This window comes from Chiloscyllium plagiosum, unplaced genomic scaffold, assembly GCF_037043375.1.
Source record: "Chiloscyllium plagiosum isolate Xiang-an unplaced genomic scaffold, Cpla_swu_hap1 HiC_scaffold_27, whole genome shotgun sequence".
In the NCBI taxonomy this organism is placed as follows: domain Eukaryota; kingdom Metazoa; phylum Chordata; class Chondrichthyes; order Orectolobiformes; family Hemiscylliidae; genus Chiloscyllium; species Chiloscyllium plagiosum.
In genome coordinates this window covers 89863792-89878759 of record NW_028270165.1, presented here as the reverse complement: position 1 = coordinate 89878759, position 14968 = coordinate 89863792, and the positions used below count along the sequence as shown (strand labels likewise).

General features: G+C 48.1%; 1 protein-coding gene and 1 long non-coding RNA gene across 2 annotated transcripts in view; both read right to left on the bottom strand.

Annotated features, from left to right (window-relative positions):
• The window catches only part of LOC148144961 (uncharacterized), a 78449-nt gene that overhangs the window by 5789 nt on the left and 57692 nt on the right, over nucleotides 1–14968 (bottom strand). The gene's annotated exons all lie outside the window — the stretch shown is intronic.
• LOC148144962 (uncharacterized) overlaps nucleotides 1–14968 on the bottom strand; it is a 78343-nt gene that overhangs the window by 5789 nt on the left and 57586 nt on the right. The gene's annotated exons all lie outside the window — the stretch shown is intronic.

Genomic DNA, 14968 nt, shown 5'->3' with positions numbered 1-14968 from the left:
TGGTGGGTGTCTTGAATGCATCGCCAGCGGAGGTAGTAGGGTTGGGATCGATAGCATCATTTAAGATGTATCTAGACAGAGACATGAATGGGCAAGGAGCAGGGGGATACAGATCCTTAGAAAATAGGTGGCAGGTTTAGATAGAGTATCTCGATCAGCATAGCCTTGGAGGGCTGAAGGGCCTGTTCCTGTGCTGTAAGGTTCTTTGTTCTCTTTATAGAGGTTTACAAAACCATGAGGGGCATAGATAAGGTGAACGGCATGTGTCGTTTCAAGATTAGGGAGCAAATTAAGGTGAGAGGAGAAAGATTTAAAAAACACATGAGGAGCACCTTTTTTTTAAACAGAGGTTTGTGTGGAATGAATGTCCAGAGGAAATGGTGGATGCAGGTTGAGTAACAACGTTTAAAAGACATTTGGATAAGTACATGAATAGGAAAGGTTCAGGGGGATATGGGGCAAACACAGGCAGTTCAGTTTGTGAATATAGTCAGCATGGACTAGTTGGGCTAAAGGGTCTGTTCTGTGCTGTCTAACTCTGTTACTGTTCTGTACTGGTTTTAAAATCATTTTACTTGCCTTCCCCCATAAACATCCACTTCATTGATGTTCTAAAATCAGATGAACTCAGCCTTGAATATATTCAATGTGCCTGTCCTCGGATGCTGCCTGAATTGCTGTGCTCTTCCAGCACCACATATCCAGAATATATTCAATGACCCCCTAACTGCAGGAAGACATCCCGACTTCTGAACTCAATTCCTCTTGCTAATATACCTCTTGCCTTGCTGATTGCTTGCTGCATCCGTCTGACAACTGGCAGTGACTGGTGTGGAAGGACGCTGAGACCACTTTTTACATCCACACATCATTCCTGAGGAAGGGCTCATGCCTGAAACGTCGATTCTCCTGCTCCTCGGATGCTGTCTGACCTCCTGTGCTTTGCCAGCAGTGCACTTTTCGACTCTGACTCTCCAGCATCTGCTGTCCTCACTTTGACGTCAATCCATCAGGAACATAATGATTTTTGACTATGATTCTGTGAGAAGGAGCAAAGCAGTTTGGTTCCTGTTTGAGCACGTTTTCAGCAGCAGTGGGACTGGATGAGATACTACAAACTGACTACAAACCACTACTACAACTACTACAAACTACTACAAACCGACCGACTCCCACAGCTACCTGGACTACACCTCCTCCCATCCTGCCCCCTGTAAAAATGCCATCCCATTCTCCCAATTCCTTCGACTCCGCCACATCTGCTCCCAGGAGGACCAGTTCCAAAACCGTACAACCCAGATGGCCTCCTTCTTCAAGGACCGCAATTTCCCCCCCCCCCCGACGTGGTCGACGATGCCCTCCACCGCATCTCTTCCACTTCCCGCTCCTCCGCCCTTGAGCCCCGCCCCTCCAACCGCCACCAGGACAGAACCCCACTGGTCCTCACCTACCACCCCACCAATCTCCATGTACAGCGCATCATCCGCCGTCATTTCCGCTACCTCCAAACGGACCCCACCACCAAGGATATATTTCCCTCCCCTCCCCTATCAGCATTCCGTAAAGACCACTCCCTCCGTGACTCCCTCGTCAGATCCACACCCCTCACCAACCCAACCTCCACTCCCGGCACCTTCCCCTGCAACCGCAGGAGTTGCAAGACTTGCGCCCACACCTCCCCCCTCACCTCCCTCCAAGGCCCCAAAGGAAACTTCCACATCCGCCACAGATTCACCTGCACCTCCACACACATCATCTATTGCATCCTCTGCACCTGATGTGGTCTTCTCTATATTGGGGAGACAGGCCGCCTACTTGTGGAGCGTTTCAGAGAACACCTCTGGGACACCCGGACCAACCAACCCAACCACCCTGTGGCTCAACACTTCAACTCCCCCTCCCACTCCACCAAGAATATGCAGGTCTTTGGACTCCTCCATCGCCAGACCACAGCGAAACGACGGTTGGAGGAAGAGCGCCTCATCTTCCGCCTAGGAACCCTCCAACCACAAGAGATGAACTCGGATTTCACCAGTTTCCTCATTTCCCCTCCCCCCACCTTGTCTCAGTCAAATCCATCGAACTCAGCACCGCCTTCCTAACCTGCAATCTTCTTCCCGACCTCTCCGCCCCCACTCCAGTCTGACCTTTCACCCTCACCTTGACCTCTATCCACCTATCACATTTCCGACTCCCCTCCCCCAAGTCCCTCCTCCCTACCTTTTATCTTAGCCTGCTGGACAAACTTTCCTCATTCCTGAAGAAGGGCTTATGCCCGAAATGTCGATTCTCCTGTTCCCTGGATGCTGCCTGACCTGCTGCGCTTTTCCAGCAACACATTTCCAGCTCCGACTGGATGAGATACTCTACTGTTGCAGGCCCTGAGTGTGGAGCTTGGGAAGAGGAACTCACGGTGGGGAGGGGCTCCATACGCATTTGTGTGTGGCTGAAGCTTTGGCCATGGAGAAACCTGAGGAATCCCACCCCGTGGAGAAACCGTGGAAGTGTGGCAACTGCGGGAATGGCTTTCGTGCCCCGCCTGTCCCGGAGATTCATCGGTGCAGTCGCACCAGGGAGAGGCCATTCCCCTGCCCTGTCTGTGGGAAGGTCTTCAGCAAGTCCTCCAATCTCCAGACCCACCAGCGGGTCCACAAGGGGGAGAGGCCATTCCCCTGCCCCGAGTGCGGGAAGGCCTTTACCCAGGCCTCCACCCTGCTGTAGCACTGGCAGGTCCACACAGGGGAGAGGCAATTCAGCTGCCCCGAATGTGGGAAGGTCTTTACCCACACCTCTGCCTTCCACCCTGCTGTAGCACTGGCAGGTCCACACAGGGGAGAGGCCCTTTAGCTGCCCTGACTGCGGGAAGGCCTTCACTAATTCATCCACGCTGCTGAGGCACCAAAGAAGGGGGAGAGGCCCTTCACCTTCCCACACCTCTTGGGAAGGCCTTTATGCAGGTATATACCCTGCTGACCTACCGGCCGGTCCAAACGGGGGAGAGTGTCTCCATCTGTCCCAAGTGCGGGAAGGCGTTCAGCAAGTCCTCCAACCTCCAGACCCACCAGCGGGTCCACAACGGGGAGAGGCCCTTCAGCTGCCTCGCGTGCAGAAAGGCCTTTACCCAGGCCTCCAACCTGCGGAGCCACCAGCGAGTTCACGTGCTGTTGCAGGGTGATTGAAGGAATGATGGCCGAGTGCCATTATCGACTGAACTATCGACCCAGTTCCAGGGATCCCGGGTTCAATTCCCACTGCGACAGATGGTGGAATTGGAATTTGGTCAGAAATCTGGAGTTCAGAATCTAACGGTGAAACCAATGTTGGTGGGGTTGGGGTGGAAGAAATCCCCCATCTCATTCACTCAGTTCCTTTTTAGGGAAGGAAACTGTCATTGTGGGAGAGGATTCACTCAGTCGTCCCAGCTGCATCCTTGACTTGGTCTGGCCTACATGTGACTCCAGACCCACAGCAATCTGGTTGACTCTACACTGCCCATCCAACTTACTTGGATACAGGATCCGGGTTGAAATTGCTGAGTGAGGCAATACTTTCTCCGGGTTAAGGCTGTACCAAGGATCCAATTACAAAGGGTCAACTGGGTAGTGACCAATAATGAAGCAAGTGAGGGGTTGGAGGGGGTGTGTGCTTTTTGGCCTTGAGGTGTTTTTAAAAAATTTCTACTTTTTCTACACCTTTCTGCTGAGAGATTCTGAAGCTGTAACAAAGTTGGGACGCCATAAAGATTGCCTGAGCTTCACGCCGATCTCAGACTCTCGTTGAGAGCTTTGAACTGCAACTGTTTTTTGTTTTTAAACTGCTCATTTCTTACAGGTGAAAGTGAGAACTGCTGATGCTGGAGATCAGAGTCAAGATTAGAGTGGTGCTGGCAAAGCACAGCAGGTCAGGCAGCATCCAAGGAGCAGGAAAATCGACATTTTTCGGGCAACTTTGATTTTCCTGTTTCTCTGATGCTGCCTGACCTGCTGTGCCCATTTCTTACAGCCTCCTGTTCTATGTTTCCAATGTTGTGTATCGGTTGCAGCAGTGAATGAGTAGCCAGTATTGTTAGAAATTGTAAATTTTTCAAGAGTGCAGGTACTACATCATGTCATCGGCATTGTACAGTTTCCTGGCAGCACTGGGAAGTGTGGGCTGTGTCCACTGGAAACGATGTGGAGGTGCTGGTGTTGGACTGGGGTGGATAAAGTTAAAAATCACACAACACCAGCTAATAGTCCAACAGGTTTATTTGTAAGCATGAGCTTTCAGAGCGCTTAATCAGGTAGCTGTGGAGCAGGGTCATAAGACACAGAATTTATAGCAAAAGATCACAGTGTCATGCAACAGATAGGACATATTAAACAAATCTAGATTGCAGATTAATCTTTCATCTTTTAGTATGGGTTGCACGTTTCAGTTCATTAATATGTAATCCCCCGAACTACTTTTAATTCACCTTCTTGAGATGATTCAAGGTTTTATAAAAATAGATGACATCGCAGCTCAGATACTGCACAAAAGTGTCTGTATTCCAATCTTGAATCAGACTGGTTCTACTAACCAAAGCAGGAATTTATAAATATTACACGGATTGACTGTTTGCAGTTTGTATGATTTTTGAGCAAAATTGAATATATCTGCAAATATAATTCTGCAAATGGAAGTTCACTCCATTGACTTATGTGTGACTGTATCTGCAGGAGTGTATGTGCGTGCGTATGCGAGTTTGCGCATACATGCAAATGAAATGTGTGTGAGATGGAATATAAGCCTGTGAGTTGGTGAGTGTGTTAGGGTGTGTGTGTGTGTCTGAGAGAGCGAGAGATAAAGGCAAGGGGTTGCATTTTGCTAAAACAAGGAAGGGCAGGACTTGGACCATGAATGGTAGGGCCCTGCATCGTGGGGGGCGGGGCAGTGGCGTGGAGGGGTTCCGGTACATAAAGTTAAAAATCTCTCAACACCAGGTCATCGTCCAACTGGTTTATTTGGAAGCACAAGCTTTCGGAGTGCTGCTCCTTCATGGGGTGTTTGTGGAACAGGATCATAAGGTACAACCATCTGATGAACGAGCAGCGCTCCAAAAGCTAATGCTTGCAAATGAGCCTGTTGGAGTATCACCTGGTGTGGTGTGAATTTTAACTTCGTACACCCCAGTCCAACACCGGCATCTCCAAATCGGGAACATAGTTCTTTGGAAGTTGCATCATTGGTAGACAGGGTTGTGAAGGAGGCGTTTAGCACACTTTCCTTCATTGTTCACCCCGTTCAGTGTAGGAGTTGGGACATCACGTTGTGGTTGTACAGGATATTGGGGAGACCACGTGGAGAGGACTGAGTACAGTTCTGGTCGCCCTATTGACGACCACAAGTTGTTGGGTGACCTTATTTCGATGTATAAAGTCATGGGGCATGTAGGAAAGGTAAATATCACAGGGGGAAGAAAGGGTGGCTCTCCCCTTTTTAACTTCTCTTGGCATTCAGACACTTAAATTCTGTCAGTAACAGCAGCATCGCCAGAGAGCAGACTGCGCGTGCTCGCCGGTACAAGGATGAAACTGCGCATGCTCGTCGCTTCACGCAAAGCGCGCGTCGCGACTTTCTTCTGGTGGGCCAATCGGAAGCCTTGGAGGACTGGAAGGTGACTGGTCCTCCTGCCAATCAGAGCCTTCCTATTGTCTGAATGCACAAGTTGCAACACGAGCTTCGGAAGCTGCTGCTGCTCTGTCTGTGAATGAAGAGTGAGTTTGTTCCAGACTGTAACCTCCCTACTCTGTCAACCATCTGTGAGTACGGCCCTCTCTTCCCAACTCCTTTTCCTTTTTTTTTTCATTCTTGGATTCAATCTTTGACTTCCCTTTCCTTTCGGTTGCTGCAAATGAATGCACGGCGTGGACCGATTCTGGAAAAGGTTTTCATGAACAGAGAGTGGTTCATGTATGGAATGAATGTCCAGAGGTAGTGGTGGATGCACATACAGATGCAACGTTTAACAGACATTTGGATAAGTACCTGAATAGGCACGGTGCGGAGGGATATGGGCTAAACACTGGCAAGTGGCACTAGTTCAGTTTGAGAACATAGTCAGCTTGGAATAGTTGGGCTGAAGGGTCCGTTTCTGTGCTGTCTAACGTAACTGTTCTGTTGTGGTCTTAAAACCATTTTCTTGCCTTCCATTTTAAACGTGGTTACTGTACCTGCATCCAACACACAAAGCGGTCAAAAAAACCACCTCAACCACACAACATAAATATCCACACTTTGTTGTTTAAAAATCAGGCGAACTCAGCCCAGGCATCAATGTGGACTTCAACAGTTTCCTCATTTCCCCTTCCCCCACCTCACCCTAGTTCCAAACTTCCAACTCAGCACTGTCCCCATGACTTGTCCTACCTGCCTATCTCCTTTTCCACCTATCCACTCCACCCTCTCCTCCCTGACCTATCACCTTCATCCTCTCCCCCACTCACCTATTGTACTCTATGCAACTTTCTCCCCACCCCCACTCTCCTCTAGCTTATCTCTCCACGCTTCAGGCTCACTGTCTTTATTCCTGATGAAGGGCTTTTGCCCGAAACGTCGATTTCCCTGCTCCTTGGATGCTGCCTGAACTGCTGTGCTCTTCCAGCACCACTATTCCCAGAATGTGGTTTCCAGCATCTGCAATCATTGTTTTTACCCCTATCCTATCCAGTCATTTCTGCTGGTGGATGAGACCAGGCCTCAAGTTGAGGGGAGTAGATTTTAGATTATATTAGATTACTTAGTGTGGGAACAGGCCCTTCACCACAATAAGACCTCCCCACCCCTCTGAAGAGCAACCCACCCAGATCTACTTCCCTACATTTACCCCTTAACCTGACACTACAGGCAATTTAGCATGGCCAATTCACCTAACCCACACATCTTTGGACTGTGGGAGGAAACCAGAGCACCCGGAGGAAACCCACACAGACAGTTGCCCGAGGCAGGAATTGAACCCGGGTCTCTGGCACTGTGAGGCAGCAGTGCTACTCACTGTGCCACCGTGCCATTTAGGACAGATGAGGAACTGCTTTTCCTGGAGAGTAGTCAATCTATGGAATTCTCTGCCCAAGGAAGCAGTGGAGAGGCATCTTCATTAAGTATATTCAAGACACAATTGGATGGGTTTTCATGGTCAGGGAATTAAGGGTAGTTGCGATAATGCAGGGAGGAAGATCTGAGCCAATGGATATATCGGCCACGATCAGCTCGGATTTCAGTTTCCCACAGAGTAAGATATTGGTCTGTTCTCTGCTCTGCTAGATTTCTGCTGAAGCCTTGACCCGCATCCCCACACCTTCTGGAACAATAAAACATTCAGTTATTCAAGACTCAAGCCACAATCTCCCAGCCTGTCAACCATCCAGACAGAGTGTAGTCCTAGCTGGGAATCAAACAAGAGAAATAGAATAAAATTAGAAATAAATAATTGCTCGTGCTTAATGTTTGTTCATGAGGAAGTAAACCAGAAATAGGGCTCTCCCAGGATTCTTATAGTGCCCCTCTTGAGGCACTCTCTCTCCCTAACATCTAACTATTCATACCCAGCTATGATTTACAACAATATTTACATCAACAGAAATAAAGCATCTGTTATCAAGTAGACATAGGCATATACAGCACAAAATAGACTTTTCTCTGTCTCATTCACACACATACATCCATGGGGGTAAATTTGTATTTGCAGAATTATATTTGCAGAGACATTGTGCATTTTTTGAGAAAAATAAAATCTGCAGGCTGTTCAATCCATGTAATATTTTGTAAATTCCACTTTGGAAATAGAACCAGTCTGACTCAAGATTGTGATGCAGACAGACTCTGACTTCACACTTTTAATGCATTGTCAGAGCTGAGATGTCACATTTTGTTCCAAAACCTTGTTATCTCAAGAAGATGTCTTTCAGGAAATTCCGCGATTTTCAAATGAATGATATGAGCAGCTCATACTAAAAAATGAAAGACTTAACAATCCAGGGTTTTTCAGTATATCATTTCAGTACACTGTAATGTTTTTCCATCCATTCTCTGCCTTATGATTTTATACTCCACAATCACCTGATGAAGGAGCCACACCCCAAGTGCTCGTCATAGAGACATAAAGGTGTACAGCACAGAAACAGACCCTTCGGTCCAACTCATCCATGCCGACCAGATATTCCAACCCAATCTAATACCCCCTGGCAGCACCCAGGCCATATCCCTCCAAACCCTTCCTATTCATATACCCAACCAAATGCCTCTTAAACATTGCAATTGTACCCACCTCCACCACTTCCTCTGGCAGTTCATTCCATACCTGCACAACCCTCTGCATGAAAAGTTGTCCCTTAGGTCCCTTTCAAATCTTTCCCTTCTCACCTTAAACCTATGCCTCTAGTTTTCGACTCCCCCACCCTGGGGGAAAAGACCTAGGCTATTTTCCCTAACTATGCCACTCATGATTTTATAAACCTCTCTACGGTCACCCCTCAGGCTCTGATGCTCCAGGGATAAAATAAATGCCCCAGCCCCTCTCTGTCTGTGCAACTGGTGAAAGCTCCTTCCCTTTGTCAGCTCACTGGGACACATACACTCATTCTGTGTAACCAGTTAAAGCTCAGTTCACTGGTAGTTCCTCTTTGAAGCAGGTCGAATGGATTTCTCTTTCCAGATTCAACCACCAATGATATTGAGTGACCCTGTCAGATCTTGTTATGGAATTTCTTCCAAGATTTCTGTCTGCAGATCCTCCCCTTCTGATACCCTGTTAGCAAAGTTGAAATAAATCATCACTGTCTGTACCGAGTAGAAACTCTGATTATATTGTATGTGTCTGTGTGTTTAAAGTATGAACCCAGGAACATACAAATGGTATTATTGATTTAAAATACACGGGAGACATGAGGAAGGAGATGTCAGGACCTGGCACTCTCTGAACCCTAACAGGATGTTCCAAGTGGTAGTGCAAACATTTCAAAATGAAGTGGATGGCCATAGAGCTGTACAGCACAGAAACAGTCCATCTCGTCCATGCTGACTAGATATCTGAAATTAATCTATCCTATTTACCAGCACTTGGCCCATATCCCTCTAAACCCGACTCATTCACGTACCATCCAGGTGCCTTTTAAAAGTTGTATTTGTGCCAGCCTCCACCACTTCCTCTCGCAGCTCATTGCACACACGCATCACACTGTGTGAAAAAGTACAAATCTATGCCTTCCTCATTCCCCGTTTTACTTGTACTGATACCTTCGGGGATATCTGAACTTGGACAGTAAGGTCCCTTTGTTCCTGAGCACTCTGTAGGGATCTATTATTTATTGCTTACTTCCTTCCCTGAGGTGTTGTCCCTCCAATTTGCGGTTTGATTCGTTGTAGCAATAGAGGAGGCCAAAGATGGTAATGTCAGAAAGGGGGTGGGAAGGGGAATTGAAATGGGTGGTGACTGGGAACTCTGGTCGGCTCTGTGGACCCGGATATGATGCTCAGTGAACCATTCCCCAAGTTTGTGCTCGCTCTCCCCGATATAGAGAAGACCACAACTGGCAAACACATGGCAAATGCAGTACCACAATATGAAGTTATCGCCTTTGCTGTGGAAAAAAAGTAGAAAGGAAGTGCTTTGTTTAAATGGAGATGTAATTGGATGTGGAGAAAGTGAGAACTGCAGATGCTGGAGATCAGAGTCAAAAAGTGTGGGACTGGAAGAGCACAGTAGGTGAGGCAGCATCTGAGGAGCAGGACAGTTGGCTTTTTGGGCACGAGCCCTTCATCAGGAATGATGTGTGGATGGACAAAGGAGCCTCAGCGTCCTTCTACATCAGTCGCTGCCAGTTGTCAGACATGTGCAGCAAACAATCAGCAAGGCAAGTGGTATATTAGCAAGAGGAATTGAGTTCAGAAGTGGGGATGTCTTCCTGCAGTTAGGGGGTCATTGAATATATTCAAGGCTGAGTTCATCTGATTTTTGAACAACAAAGAAGTGGATGTTTGTGGGGGAAGGCAAGAACATGGTTTAAGACCAGTACAGAACGGTTCCAGAGTCATACAGCACAGAAACAGACCCTTAAGTCCAACTAGTCATAGAGATATACAGCATGGAAACAGACCCTTCGGTCCAACTCGTCCATGCCGACCAGATATCCCATCCCAATCTAGTCCCATCTGCCAGCACCTCGCCCATATCCCTCCAAACTCTTCCCATTCATATACCCATTCAGATGGCTTTTAAATGTTGCAATTGGACCAGCCTCCACCACTTCCTCCTGCAGCTCATTCGATACATGTACTACCCTCTGTGTGAAAAGGTTGCCCCTCAGATCTCTTGTTTCTTTCTCACCCTAAACCTATGCCCTCTTGTTCTGAGATGTCAGTCTTGACATTTTTGCTTTTCTGCCCCTGTAAGATCCTGAATCAGCACCTTCAGGAGAATTAGTTAGAGCTGAGTGAGAACAGATTGGTGGGGGAGAGAGTGGGATGGTGCATTCAATTGTGTGGAATAATAAAAGAATATTCCACAGAAAGTAGAATTGCTTGTTCTGAATTTCTACCCTGCACTGACAGTGATGACTTTTGTAATCTCTTTTTACAGCGTATTTGAAGATCTGATGGCGGAAGTTTCTCAATCAACAGATGAAGGGCTTCCTGACCCTCCTGCTCCTCGGATGCTGTCTGACATCCCCATGCTTTTCCAGTGCCACATATTGTGACTGACTCTCCAGCATTTGCGGTCCTCACTTCAACATCGATGTCTGACAGTCACTCAGTCCACCAGGACCGCAACGATTTTCGACTGTGATTTCTGTGAGAGGGATCAAAGCTTTTTGGTCCTGTCTGAGTATGTTTTCAGCATCAGTGGGACTAGATGAGAGACCCCACTGTTGCAGCGCACTGAGTGTGGAGCCTGAAACAGTTATACGGCCTGGGAAGAGGAATTCACAGCAGGGAGGGGCTGGAAATGCGTTTATGTGCAGCTGAAGCTTCGGCCATGGAGAAACCTGAGGAATCCCGCCTCGTGGAGAAACGATGGAAGTGTGGCGACTGTGGGAAAGGCTTTCATTTTCCATCTGCTCTGGAGAGTCATCGGCGCAGTCACACTGGGGAGAGGCCATTCCCCTGCCCTGTCTGCGGGAAGGCCTTCAGACATTCCTCCCACCTACTGGCCCACCAGCGGGACCACACGGGGGAAAGGCCCTTCAGCTGCCCAGATTGTGGGAAGGTCTTCAAATTTTCTCTGCCCTGTTGGCCCACAGGCGGGTCCACACGGGGGAGAGACCGTTCAGCTGCTCTGTGTGTGGGAAGGGCTTCAACTATTCCTCCGACCTGCTGAGGCACCAACGGGTTCACTCAGGGGAGAGGCCCTTCAGCTGCCCCGAGTGCGGGAAGGCCTTTACCCAGGTCTCCACCCTGCTAAGGCACCAGCGGATCCACACGGGGGAGAGGCCGTTCACCTGCTCTTGGTGCTGGAAAGGCTTCACCCGCTCCTCCCACCTGCGGAAGCACCAGCGAGTTCATGTGCCATCGCAGGGGGATTGAAGGAGTGACGGCCGAGTGCCTTTATCGATTGGATATCAACCCGGTTCTGGGGACTCCCGGGTTCGAATCCCGCCACGACAGATGGCAGAATTGGTATTTGGTCAGAAATGTGGAGTTCGGAATCTAACGATGAGACCGTTTCAGGGAGGGGATGGTACGGGGGAGAAAGCCCCCATCTGCTTCCCTCTCTCCCTTGTTAGGGAAGGGAACCGCCATTGTGGGAAAGGATTCACTCAGTCGTTCCAGCTGCATCCTTCACTCGGTCTGGCCTACACGTGACCCCAGACCCACAGCAGTGTGGTTGACTCTACACTGCCCTTCCCCCACAGGCAACTGAGCGGGGAGAAACTAACTAGGAGAGAGGGAATGGGTTGAAATTGCTGAGTGAGGCAATACTTCCTCCGGGTTACGGCTGTGCCAAGGATCCAATTACAACCTGGTGCTGCCCAATAGTAAAGACAGTGGGGTGTGTATGGGCTTTGCTCTTGAGCTGTTTAAAAAGCTGTACTTTGTCTATGCCTTTTTGCAGGGGGGCAATCTGAAGCTGTTACAGAGTCGGGTCACAATAAAGGTTACCTGAACTTACCGCCGGGCTCAGACTCTCATTGAAAGCTTTGAGCTCCAAGAGATTTTGTTTACAGCTGCTCCTCTCTTTCAACCTCCTGCAGAGTTTCCAATTTCGTGTAACAGATGGAGCAGTGAATGAGTAGCTGGTATCGTTAGAAATTGTAAATCTTTCAGGTACTGCGTTGTTTCATCAGCATTGTAAAGTTTACTGGCAGCACCAGGAGGTGTGGGCTGTGTTCACTAGAAATGATATGGAGGTGTCGGTATTAGACTGGGTTGATAAAGTTAAAAAAAATCTTACAATACCAGGTTACTGTCCAACAGGTTTATTTGGAAGCACTAGCTTTGAGTGCTGCTCCTTCATCGGGTAGCTGTGGAGCAGCATCGTTAGACACAGAACGTATATCAAAAGATCAGTGACATGCAACTGATAGAATATATTGAACAAGCCGAGATTGCTGTGAAGTCTTTCATCTCTTAGAATGGGTGCGGGTTTTGGTTCATTTATGTGTAACTGCCAGAACAGTTACATTCTTTTAAGTCACATTCTTGAGATGACTTAAGGTTTTATAAAAAAAAGATATCATCTCAGCTCAGACAATGCATTAAAGGTGTGAGATTTGAGTCTGTCAATATTCCAATCTTGAATCAGACTGGTTCTATTTCCAAGGAGGAATTCATAAAATATTACATGGATTGACTGCCTGGAAATTGTGTGCTTTTTGAGCAAAATTGAATGTATCTGCAAATATAATTCTGCCAATACAAATTCACCCCAAAGAATTGTGTGCGCGTGCATGTGAGTTTGTGTGTGAGAGTGTGTACATGCCTGGTAAAGTGTGAGTGTGATGGAGTATAAGCCTGAGAGAGTATTGGGGGGGGGGGGGCGAAACGTGTGTGTGTCTGAGGGGGAGCATGTGTGTGAGAGGTATTAATACAAGCAAGGGGTTGCATTTTGCTAAAACAAGGAAGGGCAGGACTTGTACAGATAATGGTAGGGCCCTGGGTCATGTTATAGAACAGACAGGCATGGGGGGGGAGTGGTGTTCAGGTACATAGTTCGTTGGAAGTTGCATCACAGGTAGACAGGGCAGTTAAGAAGGCATTTAGCAGCATAGCATTCATTGTTCACACCATTAAGTATAGGGGTTGGGACATCATGTTGAGGTTGTACAAGCTGATGGTGAGGCCACTTTCAGAGTACTGAGTACAGTTCAGATGGCCCAGTATTCTTCCAATTAAAATCAGAGAGGGTTCGGTAAAGACTTACCAGAATATTGTAAGGACTGGAAGGGTTTGAGTGATAAGGAGAGGCTGGGACTTTATTCACTGGAGCACAGGAGGTTGGGGGGGGGTGACCTCATTGAGATTGATAAAATCATGAGGAGTGGAGGTAAGCTGAATAGCAAATGGCTCTTGCTTAGCGTCGGGGAACTCAAAACCTGGGGGGGCATTTTTTTAAAATGTAAGGAGAGAGATTTAAAAGGAACCGGAGGGTCAACATTTTGAAAGAGGGTGATTTGCATGTGGAATGAACTTGCTGAGGATGTGGTAGATGCAGGTACAGTGACAACGTTGAAACAGCATTCGGATGGGTATATGAATAGAAAGGTTGAGAGGGAAATGGGACAAATGTGGGCAAGTGGGACTGGTTTAGTTTGGAATCCTGGTCGGCATGGACGAATTGGACCGAAGTATCTGTTTCTGTGCTGTATACCTCTATTGAAACCAGTAGAATTCTGAACGGGGCTTGACAGGATAGATGCAGATAAAATGCTCCTTTGGGGGGAGGGTCATCGAATTCCGACAATGTGGAAGCAGGCCATTCAGCCCATCTATTTCACTTGTCCCTCTGAACAGTATCCCACCCGTACCCAACCCCTTACTCCGTATTTCCCATGGCCAATCCACCCTAACCTGTACATCCCTGGTCACTGTGGGTAACTTAGCACGGCCAATTCTCCCTAACCTCCACCTGAATCTATAAATTACCTTCTCAAGAATGTAATTTAAATGCCGACTGGGAACCCTCCAACCACAGGGGATGAACTTGGACTTCACCAGTTTCTTCATCCCCCCTCCCCCCACCTTGTCTCAGCCGAATCCCTCCAGCCCGGCACCGCCTTCCTGACCTGCAGTCTTCTTCTTGACCTCTCCGCCTCCATCCTACTCCGACCTATCACCCTCACCTTGACCTCTTTCCACCTATCACATTTCCAACGCCCCTCCTCCAAGTCCCTCCTCCCTACCTTTTATCTTCTCCTGCTGAACACTCTCTGCTCATTCCTGAAGAAGGGCCTGTGCCCGAAACGTCGAATCTCCTGTTCCCTGGATGCTGCCTGACCTGCTGTGCTGTTCCAGCAATAAAGTTTCAAAAATGTCAGTCTGACTCAACATTGGGACACAGACAGAATTCACACTTACTGTCTCTCCTTATAAATAGGGCAACGTCTCTTCGAAATGTAGGTTCATTTAGATATAACTGCGTCACTTTACATATGAAGATATCCCTTTGAATGTGCCCACATCCCTTTGAAATGTAATCTTGTCCATTTAAACCTCTTTATTTGCAGAAATACCCGTTAAAATGTCCACGTTCCTTTAAAATGCAGATTGCCCCCTTTCGATATGACGCCGTTCCGTTAGATGTGGGAATATCTGTTTAAATTGAGCCGTGAGCTTTCCCAATGTAGACAGGGCTCCTGGAAACGTGGCAGTGTCCCCCCTGCAGCTGCAGAGCGAGACAGGAGAGTTTGTTTTTGTGAATGAGCAGTTGTAGCGCGAGGTGGCTGTTGCTTGGTGACGGTGAGGCTCCCCCGGCCCGGCCTGGCCCCGCCCATCCCCCGGCCCGGCCTGGTCC